Genomic DNA, 16,744 nt, shown 5'->3' on the forward strand with positions numbered 1-16,744 from the left:
CAACGAATTGATGACGTGGCTGGAAGAACCACATAACTAACATTTTATAACATAAGGTAAAAGGACAATTACTCATTTTTTCCTTTGTAATTTGAACAAACCTTGCAACTTATCTACTTCATCATCTGGCTGATGTTTTAAGCTACACGTAAAATCCATTTTTTTTTATTTCAAATCATTTTCAGGCCCTAAAGCCTCCATTTATGCAAAAACGGCAATTTTGTAACTGTTATCTGGTTCTTCCACTCACGTCTTCAATCGTAAGACACAAATCGTAAATCGGCAGTGAGAAAGGTACGGAGGCAATATAATTTTATTCCCGTTTCAATTAGCTTATGACTGCGACGTATTCGAAAGTTTATAACGTTTTTCAAGATCTTAAATCAAACTATCGATTTATTACTGGAACGATATAGGCTGCGTTTCCACCAGAGACGTGTGCGAGGAAATGTGTTTTTAACCGACTTCCAAAAAACGAGGAGGTTATATGTTCGGCTGTGGATAATTTTTTAGATAATTTTTTAAATATTACTTCTTTTTTTACCTTGGAAGTCGGTTTTGATATTTTGTTAAAAAATAATAATTGAGAACCAAGTCGCCGCATATAAATCTAGCCTATATAAAGTTCAACTTCTAGTTAAATATACATTGCTCTTTTTATTTTCACAATGTTTGCGAAGAAGGCTTCAAATTTTAACTTGAGGTCTTATAAACTCTTATCTATAGAGCAACAAATTTCTTACTTTCTACATGGTTATTCCATATAAAGGAAACGAGGAAAAATATTTTATACGTGACCTATAATATTTCTTCAATCTATCACCCCATTTGCTCCAAAACATAGCCCCACATATATCCCATATCCCTTAATGGATACCATGAAAGAAAACGAGGGACACAAGCTATTTTGTACGCGGCCTATATCTCTTCAATCTAAAATCCCATTTGTTCCAAAACATAACCCCACCATCCTAAAACGGGTGAAGCACGTAACAATACATCGACCCCATGAAACTCCCATCAACCACCGTGAGCAGAGGTCGCTGAAAGGTCGTCCGTTGAACTTCCTGCTCACTTCTGGTACCAAAGCCATGATTGATGTTCAGCGATTAAAAATGTCGGACGGGTCAAAGTCCGAAGAACCAAAAGTCATTAATTATGCGTTTAGTATTTGGTTTGAGTGGATGGATAAATTATTATAAATAATAATTTGTTGGTTGAAGTCCCAGACCGTTTTACTCTGCCAAAAAGCTTTTGCAATAGATAATAGATCAAATAAAGTTTTACGTTTGTCTCTCTTGAAATAAGTGGATTTTGAAGTTATCCCAAGGGAGACTTGGGTGAGAGAGACTACCTTTATCATATTCCAATCTATCATATCCATCTAATGTCCACCTACGCTACATAATCATTGAAGTATTACGTATCCTGGCCAAACTTTTCCATCATTGCCTGTATCCAAATAACCAGTGGTAGCTTCCGTCCGTAAACAATACGGTTTAGTAGCGATGGTGCGTTATTAGCTGGACGTAAAACGGTTTAACGGTATGTGTATTGAGCGTTTCGCGTCTAATTGCTAAATGTGCCCGTTCGCGATTCCGCATTGCGACTTGGTAAATGTTTTGTTTTCGCGTTGAGCATCTTTATACTACCACTATAAAACGAAGTTATTGCCTGTATTTTCACTTTTATTAACGTATTTTTCTTTTGATTTCTTTTACTTGTTCTTAATATGCCTTCATCACAAAAGGTTGGCAACTTTGAATGTTTACCTTTTTTGAAACGACTTAATTTTTATTAAAGCTACCTACTCGTAATAATAAAATGTAAATAATATATTAATAAGTTGCAGTATAGCTGCACTACGTGTCTTAAAACTCATTTGATCGATCTTTTTTATCTGAGTACCAAAAAAAAAAAATAACGTAGATACAGCAGCAAGAAATTGTAATCATACAAATACAAAATAACCCTATAAAATCCACAGCAGTTTATGTAAACGCAGGACATGAGCAATGAGCATGACGTACAATAGCGCTTAACTCGCAACATTCAGGAACATTAAAGTTGCAACGCGCATTAAGGCATTTTATGATGTTGCGTCGCTCGTTAGTCAGATCATGTATTTACGTTGCCCGCTCAGTGGTAAGCACCAACTACACATACTGGCATAGAATACTGGCTTCATCCGTCTTGCATATCAAATCCCATCTTCACAACCATTATTCATCAGTTACGGAGGGGACTTGGCAAGTTGGCACTCTAACGCTCTGCGAGAACACTGGCCCATCTCCTTTGCTTATCAGATCCCATCTTCACAGTAATATCATCAGTTAGGGATGAATTAAAGGGAGAAATGAAATATCCTCGATGCTCTCCCTATCGTAAGAACATAACCCACGGGCAGTAGGAGCATGTTAGACTCTAGTTTGATATGTTGCTACTACCGGTATATCTATCAGATATGCAGTTTTTCCTTTACATTTTCATTCATCATTTTAAAAGAGTAACGGCAAGGATTTGCTACACCTATCCTTTGGCTAGACCAAAGTTGCACTTAAAGTTTACCCAAGTAACGGAAGCTCAAATGGGAACGGTTAGGATTCAAGTTTCATTAAAGCTTATTTATTTCATCGGGAAAGGACTTCAAAGTTATTATGCGTATAAAAGCTCTGATAAGGAAATAACAAATTCACTTATAACCTTCTTGAGTTACTTGAGCATTTTTATTGTCTTACAAAAGGAAAAACTTTTTAGCATAATGCTAAACTTTATGAGATTGTTTATTACAAAAATAATGTTCCTTTCTTGTTTAATTTCGTATATTTTCGTTTAAAGCCGGCGTGATTTGCATCTTTTCCGTTTTGATTTTCGTTAGTCATATAAAAAGTTATTAAATATCTTATTTAGAGTTTAAAATTTAACTATACTGGTATATTTTGGTGTTTCAATTCTTATACCGTTCGGCCGACTCGTTCATTATAATGTAACGCGCACACTCTTGGACATTACAAAAATGACGAGTGTGTAGCTGAGTTGTGTCATCAAAATCGATGTAGGACTTAGGAGCTATTATATTAAAATTTTCAAAGAAGATAACAGAATACAGTTTGCTTAACTCCAAAGTCATTTGAATCACTTTAAAGTACAAACACATAAACTACTTAGCAGTAAAGATGAAATTTTATATCCAAAAGATAACCTTTGTAATGTAAATACTCTTGGATACTTTCATTCATGACTTAGCTTAGATTTAACTGGCATTAAAACCTGTGGAGTGGACTTTGAAACTTAAAAACTCACTTGAAGTGTCGGGCGAAGGCGGAAGAAGGCAATGCAAAAGAAGATATGTCTGCAACGTGTGTACGAATTATAAATTAAGAATTTGAATTTATCACATAAACTGTTTTTTGTGTTCGTGTGTTATCCTACTCGCTTACAAAAGCACAATCCAAAGCTCCTGGATTGTGCTTTTGTAAGCGTTTTGTAGAGCTAACTGTAGCTCTCTATGGATTTTTCAGAGGAATGAGCATTTCGTCTACGTATGTAATCGTAATGTGTGGAGCTGTCAAAAAGTTATCGACGTCACAACTCTCCATGCCTTCTCCTGCTCATTGTTCAGTACAAAACTTCACTAATATTTACGCCTTTATACCGATGAAAGTTAATTTAAGATGAAACTCTGCTCCATGACTAATCGACTGTACGCAATCTGGTTGGCTTATAGCTTTCTACCTTCTATACGACCGTGTCCTTAGCTAGTTAACAAAATCTAATGTTCAGTGTGTAGAATTTATATGAGAAAGTGTGCTGGGCCCACCGTGTAGTATTTAGCATATATTTCATAGTGGTTTATATCGTACACACTTATGAAAGCAGAAATGAGTTGAGTTTTCTAGTAACTTAATATTTAAAAGGGTCTTCGGAGAAAATAGTAAAAAAAACTTGCGTATAATGCTATTAGTCACTGGTTTATTATTGGGCGATAGAGCAGAAATGTTTCATTAGCGCTACAAGTACCGAACTGTTGAATTTTACATCATAATAAAAATAAGAAGATCTTGAAAGCTGTGGTTTTTCTGAATTTTTCGCACTCTACGATATCGGTACCGCCGACTACTCGTTTACCAGGTTCGTCAAACACTTCCAATTCTAAAATAAAGTGTCCTAATAAACTGTTCCTAAATTGTTTTCCACTGAACCCTTTACCCTAGGTTTCCGAGTTATCGCAAAACTTTGGGAATCCCTTCTTTATGAGTATACCTAGATTCTAGAATTTTCGACATGGATTCGAATCCGTTACCGCCCGCGACCTAGTAACCGTCAATCAAACAGTTAAGGTCGTTAACTCGGTAACCTTGCTTTAACTTTGACCTTTATGGTATCATGTTGAAAATTATTTGTAAATTAACTTGTAATTAGTACCTAATAATAAGTCCAATTAAAATGCAATTATCGTATTTATTTCGGATTGCATTCTCGGAAAATTAAAAGAAAGGAAGTACAAATTGACAATAATATGATTAAAAACATATATATGATTAAAAACATGGCACCGAGTAGTTATGAAAAATATGGTTGGACCTCTTAAGAGGCTAAATCTTTAGTGGAAGATAACATAATGATAATGATAACAATCCTAATATCTTTAGTCTTTACTAATTGTACAGGGGAAAGTTAGTATGTTTGCATCGCATAGGCTTTGCAAATGACAGGACTGATTAAGATAAAAGGCACAGATATAGAAAAGGACATTTAATACTTATTATCTCATGAAAATGTATAATTTCAGCGGGATACTGATTTTACTCCGGCAAGGTCGCGCGAAACTTACAGTCTATCTAAATTGTAAAATGTGACAAAAGCTTGTGAGGATGTCTGTCACTTTTCAACGCCAAAACTAGTGTTCATTTTGGTCCCCAAGGCATTGACCTCTAACTCGTATTTGGTACCCAGCAAGTGAAAAACGATACCCTGTCAGCATGTCAAACCGCCGAAATGATTTCTCATGTGTTTTAACAAGAAACGTATCGCATTTGTTATTTGTTATTTTTGTTGCGGATTTCGCAAAGATTGATTTTGGCCGCCTATGTCTTTGTAAACAGCAAACCCTCAGATTACAAAAAAATCTACTGTTATGCCTGAGCATCAGCAAAACCAAATAAGGTATAGTTTAGAGACGTATAACTCTAGAGAGATCACAACTTTCTAAAAGAAGGCAAGTTAGGTGTCACAGGCTATAATCCCTAGTCCCAAATCAGGATAATTTGAAATCATTAAAAAATAGGTTTAAGGAAGGCTAAGTTAACAAGCACAAAACTTTAATGATTACAGACTGACGAAGAAATTGAACTCCTGACAAAACCAAACACTGTTGCAATTATTGCTATTGCTCTGTTTGTTTTGCAGGCGTTTAAGCCACATGCCTGCTCTGCCAAAGGCTGATTTAATTCGTTTAATCAATTTTATTTTATGCGTTTTTAACTTTTCTGGGGCATTTTTGGGGTCTCCTCCATCACTTCCATGCTTCTTTTCTTTAAGACGTCAAATACTCTGCCATATCCAATCGGTGCCTTTTATAAATTATAAATGTTTTCATGAACCCCATCTAAAACTGTGTTAGAAAAAGTTTCATCAAACCCCACGGATTCCAGAAAAAGGGTAAAAAGAGTGCCTAGAAAACACAGTTCTAAAAATAACCACCGTATATAAGGGTAATTTAACAGCATAGGAAAAGTTCCCAGTTAAATTGGTTTAATAGGTCTTGATGATTGCGTGTGATCAGGAAAATACAGACGAGTTGGTTCCAGACGTTTCGTCAGTGACTCACAAACATCTGATGCTTATTCCCGGTAATCTTACTTACTCATTGTCATAGGGTTTTTATCTTTCAGAAATGACTTTCAGAGAGATAATTAGAAGCGCAAAATATGAATCTTTTGATCTTTGAATATCGCGATAAAGATATATCAACGCCAAGATTTCTTCGAGCCAAATAAATAAATCAGCTACAGCCTACAGCAAGTGGCTGTAATACGAGTACTATAGTAGGTACTATTCTACATAATTTGCTCATTGGGTTACATTGTGCGTGCTAGACAGAAACCATAGACCATTGGATACTGACAGACTCTTTTCGCCACTCGTCTTCCGTTAAGGCTTCATTCTTCACCACCTGCCCAAACAATTTTCCCTTTCCCACTCTTAAGGCATAAGTTTGTCTTGGGAGTTGGGATACATTTAACAATCCCAAAGAAAATCGAATAGTTTCATCATACCTATCAACTGTCTTGGCCTCAAAAAAACCTTACCTTCCAACTTCAATTCCTAGGAACCTTGTGGGTTTTGGCAAATTAAACAATAACAGGAAATTTGGGGCACCGCTATCTAGACTAATTGGGGGCAAGAAGATTTATCACCGAACCAATATTTGCCTATTGATATGGAGACATAATGAACTAGATAAACCGTAAAATTGGTTCATTGACAAATTTTACAATTTACAAATAGTTACACCTACGAAATGTATTAAGACTATTCAGGGACCAAGTTGATAAGTATTAAATTTAATAGACTAACCCCAAAAATAGTCTACCTATTTTAGGTAGGCAGAGAGTACTGAGCTTAATAGAGTAAGCTGACAACTTGATGAATGATGATATTCAGTAGAGATAGTCAGAAGCTACGTAGAAAACCTGCTTAAGAGGAGTCCTCACCGCCCTTTTTTCCATACAAACGTTGTCCCCTGTTTCCTCCCTGGATAATGCTAGTAGAGTTATAATTTTTTTCCTGAATATCTACGGCCACTAATACAATGTCCCTATGTTTTCTTGTTTTTCATAATTTAATTATTTAATGAGATATGAACGTTCAAAAACCCAAAAAAATGGCCAGACTTTCCGCTGTGTTCAAACATCCAGAAAACAGATTTGGCTAGATTTTACAAAAAAAAATAAAACATAGGAACACAGCTCAAGCCTTTCTTTATTCTATAATGAAAAAAGTACTTAAATCGGTTAAGTTTTGGAGAAGGAATCAGGGGACAACGAATCGTTGATTTTCTGCAGTTGTCTCTTTCGCGTTCTGCGGTATAGGCTTGAGGTAAGGGAGACAGCTATAGATATTACACGTACTTTTTTTCATTTCTCTAGGCTCTGGTGTATCCTCTTAAGGCATGAAACATGTAGCAAGCACTTTCCTTTAATTTGAAGTATCGCACATAATATGCAGGAAAAGGTACAGTTTATGTACAAATAGTTGAGGCTCGGTTATCACAATTATCTATAATAATAGTTGTAACGTGATATGGATAAATTCACGGCGTGATAACGTGATACTCACATGGAGAAGGGACGTTGCACAGCAGTTTCCAATGTTATAAAATACAGACCTTATGGTACTAGATTGTCGTATCTTACTGCCACTTATTTGCTACCATAATGCCGATAAACGCAAAGTGCATAGACACCATTTTCTCCCACACTTCACACCCATCTTTCACCATACTAGATTGTCGTATCTTACTGCCACTTATTTGCTACCATAATGCCGATAAACGCAAAGTGCATAGACACCATTTTCTCCCACACTTCACACCCATCTTTCACCATTTTCACAAGAGTAAAAAAGTAAAAGTAGATCTTTTTAATGATTTTAGAATTGAAGAGATCCATTTTCAAGGATCCACCGCTAGTGACCAAATGAATTTGTACGTTTCTTTTAAGGTATCTTCGTAGCATTTCGCAAGTTCCTTAGCATTCCTGCGTGGCAATCACAAATGACCAGAAAACATTTGGACTCCATTGCTGGTATTAACCCAACCTTTACCGATTCTTGCAACAATCAATTGCAGGCTACAGCCCACCCGAAGCTAAAATGTGCAATATGCGCTATCAATCTCAATAATAACAGCAATTTGCTTGCACGCAGCTTCGTGACGCCTGCGCCTGTGCTGACTGACACAGACACAGCCTTCGGTGTAACCGGTCGTTAGCGAATATCTATAAAACTGGGAAACCTACAATTATGCGCCTAGATACAATGAACAAATGCTGAACGCACGAGAGTGTCTGCAATATTGACAGGGCTCTTGTGGTGCGAGTTTTTCGTTTTGAAATAGATCTTCCACCAACATTAGGTTCTAAGGTCGGTATAAATAGTCAGTACTCAAGATGCATCTCGGTCTCAAGACACGGTTCAGGCTCTGTGATTGGCTGTAAAAATTTGGACCAATCACAGAGCCGAACCGCGTCTTGAGACCGGGTCGCATCTTAAATACCTACTGACTATTTATACCGGCCTAAGATGTATGACAGAAACCTGGGCTTAGCCACTTCTCAAGAACTTTGAAATTGCTTGTATGCTACGGTTTTGTTGGTTAGGCATACTTGGGAAATTGGAAGTAGCATCTTCACAAGCAGAACACAAGCGATCTACGAGTTCTATGGGCGCTTAGTGCTTATACTAATAGGTACTGTTTGTAAATACAACTATATAGGTACATAATATTATTATACACATATTTCGGTTGTTCATTGTTGTTAACAATAGCTGACAATTTGATTTTCCTCCATAATTATTATGGAGAGGCTCCTGAATTCCGTTTGTGACATTAGCAAGCAAATGCCCTTAGTAACGGAATGTTAAGATGCCAGAATGTTCCAAAGTTTTGTAATTTAGTTAGCTATTTCTTCCCACTCTACCTTCGAAAAGTGCATTATAAGCATGACTCGACGGACGGTCATTCTCCTTGAGAGCGCTTAGGTTTCAAGATTTTTCTGGCAAGCTCTCGAGAATCTCGGAGCAAGCTTACTAAGGCTGCGTTCACATTAAACTCTACGTTTACGTGCTTCTAATCGTGCATGGATCCATATCAGTAGCACTTTTATTATATTGTAGAAAATACTTTTCTTTCCTCTATCTACTAAGTACCTCATCATCATACAGTGCCCTCTTCATATCGAAGTTCGGCGGTTAGAAGGTTGAATTTCTTCCGGTCCTGGTAATAATACCCGACATGCTCAAATAGGATACCGACTCAAAATTTTAGTTCTATACTAGTTCTAATGGCTAATCATATTTTATGATTATCTCACCCATAAACACCACACGCGTTATTTTTGCGTTTCCTAGGTACTCAGCACTACTCCTACAATTAGTTATTGTACTATCGCTGGCTTATCTACCTTTCTAAGAAAAGCCCTTGTAGGGGCGGTGCTGGTAAATGAGCGGGCGTTGGAAGACATTAGCGGCGCACGATACTGCCTCACGTTAAAAGCCTACAACCAGGGCCGGATTTATATTTTTTATGAGTACTTATAAGCCACTTTAATTTTGCCGCCCCTATGTACGAACTCTGCCATCCTAGGACGCAAACGGGTCACCTGATGGAAAGCAACTTCCGTCGCCCATGGACACTCGCAGCATCAGAAGAGCTGCAGGTGCGTTGCCGGCCTTTTAAGAGGGAATAGGGGAGGGTAGGGGATTGGGCCTCCGGTGAACTCACTCACTCGGCGAAACACAGCGCAAGCGCTGTTTCACGCCGGTTTTCTTTGAGAACGTGGTATTTCTCCAGTCGAGCCGGCCCATTCGTGCCGAAGCATGGCTCTCCCACGTTAAATACCTAGTATATATATAAGTTATTAAAATTTTAAAACCTAGTAAGTATAGGTTATTAAAATTTACTAGTTTAGTAAGTACTATTATCGAGTTGTAGGTAAGTATAGAACTTTTGAAGCCTTGTTATAGTTGATCGTCGTTGAAACTGTGAGGACTTTCTAGTTTCTTAAAATTATAAAAAAAATCTATTTGAAGATGTAAACTTAATGGGGTGACCAACTTTGAAGATGAGTAGCTGGATCGTTTCTCTTCAAAACAGCCAACGACGTACGTAATTACTATCCCCGGCTCTATTATAATTATTGGCCAATGCAAGGCAAAATTAGAATTCAATTCAGGATCTTTTTGATGTATGTAACGCCATCTACATTTCAAATATTGTGACTTCTTTTTCAAAGCCCAACGAAACGCCACCTAGCGGGACTACACTAAACTAATATGTAACTAAGCTTACACGTTACGCTTTAGTCACGAAAACCGCGCAATAGATGTCGCTTTGATAACGGATTGGCAAGACACGATTTTTTCTTTGCCTTTTACAAATTCATAATATGGAAATATCTAGAAGTTTTACCGTAGTTATGATACTCTTTAAAACCTATGTTCTTAAAAAAATCTGTTAAAAAGCTTAAAATTATTTTACTAAAATACAGTCGGTGCTTGGTGCAACAACTGCACTATTAATTGCATTGTACTTCGGGTCCAGGAGAAATATCAAAAAATGTGTCAATGTAAACATGAAAATAATAAAAAAGTAGCCGCCCGAACAGGGACTTGAACCCTGGACCCTTGGATTAAAAGTCCAATGCTCTACCGACTGAGCTATCCGGGCCGATACCAAAATGCTGTAATGTTACAACATACTCGAGTATATAGGTAGGTAGAACAAAATTACAGTGGAACATATCTTTAAATTTTAATAAATTACAAATTAAATCGAACTAATTCTCCATTTAAAAAATCAAAAATTCGTTTTATGCCAAGTACTCACAAACGGTTTTACTCGATAGTTTTACTCCAAGTCGAGCAAAAATCACCGTGTGGACCGCAAAAGTCACAGCTCGCAGGCTCGCATCGAGTCAGCTCGAGCCTCGAAGGCTCGCATCGTGTTGGTTCGATGAAATCAAATATATCTAATTTCCTTCGATTTGAAGTAAAACTATCGAGCAAAACCGTATGTGAGTACTTAGCATTAGAGAATTACTAGTTCCATCATATTTAACACTTGAAGTAAATATTTCTTGTTAAGAAGTATAAATATTTACAATCAATTACTACTAGCGCCCGTAATAGCAATCCAAATTAGGATAATTAATGAGAAAAATAATTTTAACTTCTCAATAGTAGCCTAGCGCCATCTATTCAAGTGGTTCGTGCTACTCGCCGTTAGATGGCGTTGCCTCATAGTTTTTCGCTTAAATCTGTAGTGTTTGTTTAATTTTTATCGTGTAATTAACATAAAGCGAACACCAAATATTAAGTAACTCATAAAGGTACAATGTTCAATGGTGATGTGTGTCAAACAAAAAATAAAATGGTAGCCTTGCCATTAAAATAAACCACACGTAGACCTAAACCCATGGGACATGTCTGTCGCTCGCTCTTGGCGGGAACAGGACACCATAGAGACACCATCCAAACACCATTATTGCACTTGCATGGCGTCATAATGGTCCTTAAACCTTATACTAGCTATACTGTATGTGCAATTTTCGTAACTATAACTTGACGACTCTTGGCGATCATGCTATCCCATTCTTACACGTATCGTATCGCATAATATGAGAGTGAAATAACATGATGTATCAAACTGTCAAATTTCAGTACCGAGAATTGGTTTTAAGGCTCTATAATTATATGCGTCCGCCTGAACGCGCGGTTTGGCGGCTCCACCGCGAAATCACAAGCAATCAATGTATGTAAACGACAGCGCGATCGCGGCGCTATTCAAATAAATAGTTACATAGTAAATAGTAATAATAGGGTGGGTTGCACCAGAGGCGTAGTTATAGTTAAGGTTAAAGTTATCGTCAAATATGGCGTCCATTATGGGATTTTACTAAGGATTTGACAGTTCAGTTGACATTTTGTTATAGTTAAAGTAAGTTGGTGCAACCCACCCTTATTAGTTAAAATTTGTTTGTGATCTCGTTCCACGGCCAAACCGCTCGTTAGCGCGGAAGCATATTAAAATATAAATCGAGACTAAATATAGCACGAAAACACACTAGCTATACAGATAACAAAATACTATAGTGATGTGCTTATTCTAAGAATGTTGCCTAATGAATCGAATCAATGGACACGTTATTAATTAGACTTCCAACGAACCAAAACAAACCGTCAGAACGATTTATCAAGAGGTGTTTTGTGAGCGTTATTTTTCGCGGGCGGAATTCACTTAATTGTTTTGCTTTCAATATTGGAACTGTTACAGAATTTTTTTCGGTAATTGTTTTAAAACACCAACAAAAAATTACATTGAATTTTGTGAAAGATGCTTCTCAAATAACGAGTATACAGTAAGTACGGTTACTACGTTTAGTATTTAGGTGTATATTGCTGTGAGCCGTGAGGCCAGAGCGTTTTTCTGTTTTCGGATAAAAAAAAAAAAAAAACAAAATCTTGGGAATACTAAATAGGTGTTAAAACTTATACTTCTAAAATTATTGTAAGGGAGATCGCAGACGACATGGCCGCGCCAATCGCCATCCCGACTGTATGGGCGCCGCAGACTCGATCGCACAAAACCTTACTGTAACAATTTCCTTTTTCTTTAACTGGACAGTACCTTTCAATGTATTGAACTTTACCAATACACTAATATAAGGGACGTATTATCGTCATACATGAACGAAAGTAGTATGAAAGTTTCATCATCATTATCTGACGTATGTTATCACTACATATTGGAATTAATGAATTGACGTCACGCATGTGTTCCGTGTGTAAACAATCATACATTACACATAGTAACACAAACTTTTGTGTTATTTGTGACTGAAACAAAAAATTATGTTCAGTTTCTAAGGGTCTTTGACAGGAGTTTGAAAGATAAACTGACTAGAATATGTCGCCCGCACCTCCGTTGCACCAAAATTCGTTATCGAGCGGAAACCGTACATTTTTTCCGAGATAAAAAATATTATCCTTTGTCTTTTTGCCGGGGCTCAAAGTACCCCGGCAAAATCGAAAGGTAACAGACAGACAGATACACTTTCGCATTTATAATAATAATAGTATGGAAATATGCATAATATGGATTTTCCGAGAACGAGCAACAGTTGCTTAGTGATTAGTCGGTTTGGCGTTTTATGTGAATAGCTGATTAGTGATTTATCAAGACAGCTTCAAATGTAAGATTTAACTAGGAGAATCGATGTACAGTCTTTCAGCGCTCTGAAACTTTGCATTCCAGGGTAATTATACAGTGCATATTGGGCTCGATTTTCAATACTCGAATAACATTACGATTACGGGTCGTGTCATTTGGGCATTTACAGTATGCATTTGAAACGACATTTGTCTGAGAATCACGCCGCATATTACTAAATAGTTGACTATATTAATTAAAGTTTCAGCCTAATCGTCTGAGAAGTCAGTTGGAAGTATACTATGTCTTGTATCTTGACTTATTTCCACAACGTTTCTACTCCATTGATACGTCATGAAGCAACATTCGTATGACTCACTGTGCGCGTCTCTGACCGCCATAGTACCTGCAACAAAATACAACAGTTTATTAGCTTCATATCGTAACATTATGTACTACAATTTACAAATAATAATTGCAATTTGAACGAGTAGAGTATAATAAAATATTAATTCTTCGTACATCAACAAACATTACAAAGGGTTTTTTGAAAATAGGGAGTAACCCAGTAAAGCTGTGGAAATTTAGAGTGAATATTATTAAATACTCTGAACACTAAATATATACAATTTGAGGTGTACCCTGTACACGTACAGTGTTAGCTGTTAGTGTTAGTGTTGGTAGTAAAGGCCGCCGGCTTGGCGATTGTCTGGCGATTAGGGGGCCAAACACATAGTGTATATCTATACTAATATGATAAAGCGGAAGAGTTTGTTTGTTTGAATGCGCTAATCTCAGGAACTACTACACTACAGGTCCGATTTGAAAAATTATTTCCCAGATAGCCCATTTATCGAGGAAGACTATAGGCTATATTTTATCACACTAAGACTAATAAGAGAATGTAGAAAAGAACGGGGGAAATTATTTGAAAGGGAACTCTCTCTTCTCGCGAACTACTGGATCAATTTTTCTGTTATTTGGCACAGATAAGAAGTAGACAACGTGAAGGGTTATATTAGGCTATTTTTTGTAGACTAATTTATCTGTGAAATATCTAATTTACGCGGGCGAAGCCGCGCGGAACGTCTAGTACATAATAATCTTACGAAGCGAAATTCATGACATGAGAATAAGGACTCAAAGCTTTTAGTCAAATTTCAGCAAAATGGCTACCAGCTCTCGAGTGCGACAAGGCCCTAAACGCGAGCGGTTAGATCACATTCGCCCATGCGGTGATTTTCATTCATGATGCGATTATATTGTTGATTGTATACAATCACACGGCATCCGGCACGTGTGGGCTAACAAGTGTCTTCGTCATCATCACCACCACAGAAGTCACAAGTGACACGTTATAGTCCATCAGTGGGGTAAGTTCCAAGTTTTTTTAACGGGCTTAGGCCCACCCATAAAGTTAATTATATTTCCGCTAGGTATATTAACTTTATGGGTCCACCACACATTCCCACCGCTGTCAAAATATTATGTGTGCTTCGATCACATATATACGCTGTGTCTTAAAAAATTTATACAAAACACCTGCTCACCCCGCAATGATGCTCTATCTACTATATAAGAGACTGGAGACGCGCAAATAATATTAGTTGTGTAATTATAATACACTAAATAAGTGCGCGAACAGAGGATTTTTGCGGCCGAATACGGGCGTTTTGCGATGGGCTACTTTTTGTAGGTAGTAAAAAGTTTCGATGACTGCCAATTATAATTATACTTGGAAGCATGGAAGGTAGCCGCTGACATAGACTGGTGCCTGCTATAACCTATACCCAGTTACCTTTTACCTAACTATCTACATATATGTATATTATGATTGATTGAGATCGAACATAAGCCCCTTATTATGAATGCCGCACGGAAACCTGAGAGTTTAATCGAATTATGACCAATTATTTACACATTCTATTGGACGCTAGATAACCTTATCCTCCTTCACAATCAGGGAACTGGCAATTAGTCGAATTGTCAACACTTTCGAGGAGGTTTTCCTTACAATTTTCTATTTAAGAACGTATCTACTATCTACCTAGCTAAAAAACAATTTTTATCCCAGTGATATTTTCATCTACAGTCTACACCAATATAAAGTACATAATGTAAAGAGGAAAGAGTTATCGACAGAGTAGTCTCTACTCAGTAGAGACTAGAAACTAGAGTATAGGGAGAATTATATAAAGGAGGAAATTGTTTTTTTTTTTTTTAATGAAATAAGGGGGCAAACGAGCAGACGGGTCACCTGATGGAAAGCAACTTCCGTCGCCCATGGACACTCGCAGCATCAGAAGAGCTGCAGGTGCGTTGCCGGCCTTCTAAGGGGTAATAGGGGAGGGTACGGAAGGGAATAGGGGTGGGTACGGAAGGGAATAGGGGTGGGTACGGAAGGGAATAGGGGAGGGTACGGAAGGAAATAGGGGAGGGTAGGGAAAGGAAAAGGGTAGGGGATTGGGCCTCCGGTAAACTCACTTACTCGGCGAAACACAGCGGAAGCGCTGTTTCACGCCAGTTTTCTGTGAGGACGTGGTATCTCTCCGGTCGAGCCGGCCCATTCGTGCCGAAGCATGGCTCTCCTACGTCAACAACGTTACATAGTAATAACTCTCCTTTCCTTTTTCTTTTGACACAGAGTCTAATTAAAACCAAGTTTTTATAAGAATTAAAAAAAACTGCCTAAATAGGTTATTTTTTGTAAACAACAAACCAGACGTTTGACAGGTGTTGATGATGATGAGGCACGTGTGTGGAGTGTCGCAAGTGTAATGATACATAATTCTAAGAAAACTCTTTTCAAAAACCGTGAAGTAACACATTATACGAGTACCTACCTACGGACAATTTACGAAATATTCTATTTATGTTCATCACATTATTATATTCTCGGTAACGACTTAACAAGCAGCACCGTATTTGAATTATTTCTAATCTGCTTTTTACCTATTTTTAAATCATATCAAAATGTAAATTTAAGTTTGTTTGTTACGCTTTTACGCATAAACTAGGTACTTACCTACTCAACCGATCTGAAAGTTATTAGTATAGGAATTAGAATAAATATTAATAAAAAAACATATTTTAGCTAAATACATATTAATATATTGGCATTATCTACAATTCATATTTTTCATTGACTAGCTTTAGTGAAAGGTCGCAAATCTCTTTTCCTTAAGCCGCCCCAGTTGAATTAAAAAAAAAACAAATGTTAACTAAAGCTAGATTCAACCAAACATAACATGAATGTTCCTTTATAACAATTAATGTGACGTCCTATCTGCGCATAATTAGTAGCTCTACGTATTAAATGGCGCTCCACTAGGGTTGTCACTAATCACTTAACTAAGGGGTGACTAAGGAGTAAGGGCCTGTTTCACCACTTCTTGATAAGGTACCGCGCCGGATAGGCTATCCACAACATATTTGACAGTTGCTCCATACTCTATCTGTCAAGTTAAGTTATGGATAGCCTATCCGACACTTATCAAAAAGTGGTGAAACAGGCCCTTAGTATACTATATTGTATACTAGATGACCCGGTGAACTTCTCCTTACTTTCCTCTTAACATAGTTATACCTTCACTGGACTTCCACGAACATTTCGAGACAGAAAATAGTCCAATCGGTTCAGCCGTTCTCGAGTTTTAGCGATACTAAAAAAATTTTTAATTTATTTTTATAGAAGAATTGATTCATAATGAAATGTTAAGTCACAACACTTAAGCAGAGTAGACAGAATGATAGAGTATACCGACTTAGAACTGATGTTGAAATTTTTAAATTTGACGTATTATGACGAAAATC

The 16,744-nt window shown here is 37.2% G+C and overlaps 1 protein-coding gene and 1 non-coding gene across 3 annotated transcripts in view; both read right to left on the minus strand.

Moving 5' to 3' along the window:
* Positions 1–16,744, minus strand: part of LOC121730528 (protein bunched, class 2/F/G isoform-like) — a 182,784-nt gene that overhangs the window by 110,067 nt on the left and 55,973 nt on the right. The window lies entirely within an intron of this gene.
* Positions 10,378–10,450, minus strand: Trnak-uuu. The gene has a single exon. It is a non-coding gene; the product is annotated as a tRNA-Lys (tRNA).

Source organism: Aricia agestis, chromosome 9 (assembly GCF_905147365.1).
Source record: "Aricia agestis chromosome 9, ilAriAges1.1, whole genome shotgun sequence".
In the NCBI taxonomy this organism is placed as follows: Eukaryota; Metazoa; Arthropoda; class Insecta; order Lepidoptera; family Lycaenidae; genus Aricia; species Aricia agestis.